The following is a 3,612-nucleotide window of genomic DNA, read 5'->3' as shown; positions in this document are numbered from 1 at the left end:
CATTCAATATCCCCCCTCTTTTCATAATGTGAACTGCAGAAAGTAAAGCTCGAGGAATCACTCTGGCAGTCACATGCAGGAGATAGAGTGAACAAGCATGGAAAGGGCATGAATTTTTACAAAGGCATCAGAAACATGGGCATAATCGTAACAATAATGATGATTAACATTTATTTGGTGGTTAATATGCACAGAGCTATCTGCCTTCCATGCTTTATCTCACTGAGTCCTTACAACAGCTCCATGAGGTAGGAATTATCAATATTCCCATTTGACAACTAGGGAAACCGAGGCTCAGAGAGGTTAAATAATTTGTCTAAGGGCACACAGCTGGGATCTAGAGACAGGATTCGAATCTCCGCAGTCTGACTCTGGAGCTACCAGAGGGACATCGGTGGTGGCTGCCAGGACTCCTGAGTTCTGCCCCCCAGCAGCACCCAGACCTCTTGGTGAACTAAACTGCTCACCGAGGAGCAGCTTCCACGGGACGAGGAGGGACCAAAGGATAACCAGCTCCACCAAACAGGCGCTCACCACCGGACCCTCCGTGGCTGGGGACCAATCGAGGCATTCACTATTATTCCAAGATGGAAGCCTCCAAATTTAGGAATTCCCAACCCAAGCAGTCTTCAACCCGTGGTGGTTAAAATATTGTACTACTTGCCTTGAAAGCTTTGGGAATCTCTCTTCTCCCACTTCCTTCTTCCAACGGCAGGGCCCTTCGTTCACCACACTCTCCCATACTCCAAGGCTTTGCAGGTGCCTTCTTGGCCACGTGTCATCATGGCAAATTGGCCTTTACACTCAGCGCTGACATTGCTTCCTTTGCAAAACAGTACAGGCCACCGTCAGAGTTCCATGTGCCCTCTTCACCCCCCCAGGGGATTCTGCAAAAACTAGCACCAAACACTCCTCTCACTGTATTTTACCTGCTTGTCAGCCTCTGACACTAGACTGTGAGCTCCGCCAGGGCAGGGACTCGCTCCTGTCCATCTCTTCCTGCTCAATCCAGCCCAGGGCCTTCAGAGATGCCCACTGAATGCTTACCGGACGAATGGACTCTTAAATACCCTGTGCGCTGTCAGGTTCGGCAGTGGAACACCTTAAGCCGTAAAATCGGTTCCTATTTAAAAGCAGGCACTCCTAGTTCCTGGCTCCAGCCCTTTAGAGCCAGGGCCTGAGCAAGCTATGTCTCAGGACTGGACAAGAGGCTGGGACTCGCTTGCTGTCTCTGAAGCTATGAAGCGGAAGTCTGAGAACACCCCTCACGGGGCTTCCTCAAGAGCCTGTGGATGCTCGACTGGAGGTCCCCGTTTGTGGCAGGGAGTCGGGGCGGGGAGGGCAGACCCCCTAGCCGCCATCTTGGTGCTTCCTCTTGTTCTAAATAATAACTAGAGGTCCTTCCTGAGAGGACACCAGGACACAACAGGTTTTTTTATTTTTTTTTTTTAATAATGAATTTTCGAGCGAGCTGTTTGTCTTCCTTTAGCTGTGTGGCCATAGGGCTAGAGTGTGCATCCACTCTCCTAAATCCCTTACAGTTACAGATGCATGCATTTTTTAAACTATAGAGCTGTAGCATTTTTGTGTCAACTCAAAACTCACAGTGTCAATTTAGTGCCCTCCGTGGACACAAAACCACTGCGGCAGCGCTCTTGCTGTCTTGCAAGAAATATGTTCTGGAATCAGTCTCTGCTGAGAGGTCTGTTCCCTGAGTTTAGAGCCTGCTTCCTATAAAGGCAAAGTGAAATGCATATTCCGGGTCCCGTCTTGCCCAAGATTTAGAATAAATATTGTTAACATCGTATGCTTACAGCAAAGCAGACAGAATAATGTCACAAACATCTGGTCTCCATCCCCTAGCTTTGTCACATGTTAACATCTTGCTATATTGTTCCCAGATTATTTTTAAAGGAAGTAAATCATCGGCCACAGTTGAGCATTCCTCTGAGGAGCACTCACATTCCTCTCTCCCTACTGTCTCGAATGTTGATGTTTATCATCCTCAATATCTTAAAACAGTGACTACAGATGTATGGATTCATAAACAGATATGGTATTGCTTTGAACTATTTTAATAGTGTTGAAATGATATCCTGCTATACTGATCCCACTGTAAATTGTTCTTTCTCACTCAATAATATTGTTGTTGAGATTTAAAGATGTTGGTACGTATAGGACTAGTTCACTCACTGTATAGAACTATAGGAATAGATGCTTTCTTTATTCTGTGGACATTTATTTTCCATTTTTTTCTCTGTAAAAACAATACTGCAGTGGACTGTCACACACATCTACTTGTGCACGTTTGAGAACTGTCTCAAAGGTAGATCTGATGAGTTATAGGATTAGATATCTTTAACTTTACCAGATATTGCTGAATTATTATCTAAAGTGGTTGTATCAATTTATACAATCAATAACAATGGCAACATTCCCATTTTCCTATGATCTTGCCCCTTTTTATGAAAAGCATTTCAAATTTACAGAAAAGTTGCCAAAATGATACAATGAACACAGTATATACTTCATCTAGATTCAACAGTTATCAATGTTTTTCTACATTTGCTTTCTCTTTATTTCTCTTCAAAATTTTCTTGGCCTTTGGTATTCCATATTTTGACATGTATGCATATGCAAAATATATATTGAAATATATTTTATATATATACATGTATATATCATAGAACAAGGACATTCTCCTACATAACCTAATGTAGTCATCATATTCAGATATTGATACAATTCTACTTATTATACAGTCCAGACTCAAATTTCCTCATTAAACTAATAATGCCCTTTATAATTTTTCCCCAGCCCAGAATTCAATCAAGAATCAGGCCGGGCGCTGTGGCTCACGCCTGTAATCCTAGCTCTTGGGAGGCCGAGGCGGGCGGATTGCTCAAGGTCAGGAGTTCAAAACCAGCCTGAGCAAGAGCGAGACCCCGTCTCTACTATAAAATAGAAAGAAATTAATTGGCCAACTGATATATATATAAAAAAATTAGCCGGGCATGGTGGCGCATGCCTGTAGTCCCAGCTACTCGGGAGGCTGAGGCAGGAGGATTGCTTGAGCCCAGGAGTTTGAGGTTGCTGTGAGGTAGGCTGACGCCACGGCACTCACTCTAGCCTGGACAACAAAGTGAGACTCTGTCTCAAAAAAAAAAAAAAAAAAAAAAAAAAAAAAAAAAAAAGAATCAAATACTGTATTGCATTTGTCATGTATCTTTCATTTCTTTTAATCTTCTTTAATCTAGATAACTCCCCAGCCTTTTAAAAAATCTTCCATAACATTGATATTTTTGATCCCTGCCAACTCTTGATGATGTTGACACTTTAATCTTTGCCAAATTGATCAGGGTAACATAACATCTCATTGTGGCTTTAATTTGTTTTTCCTTGATTACTAGTGAAGTTGAGAAAATTTTCATACACATATTGGCAATTAAAATTTCCTTTTCTTTTATTTGCTCCATAATATCTTTTGCCTGTTTCACTATTTCATTGTTTACCATTTTTTATAGATTTATAAAAGTTCTAGATATAGTCCGGATACGAAAACATTGCCAAAGACAATTTTAGCTATGATGTTTGGCTATGTTGTTGAATAAA

This window comes from Microcebus murinus, chromosome 13 (assembly GCF_040939455.1).
Source record: "Microcebus murinus isolate Inina chromosome 13, M.murinus_Inina_mat1.0, whole genome shotgun sequence".
In the NCBI taxonomy this organism is placed as follows: Eukaryota; Metazoa; Chordata; class Mammalia; order Primates; family Cheirogaleidae; genus Microcebus; species Microcebus murinus.
The sequence above is the reverse complement of the archived record's forward strand: the minus strand, read 5'-3'. Positions refer to the sequence as shown.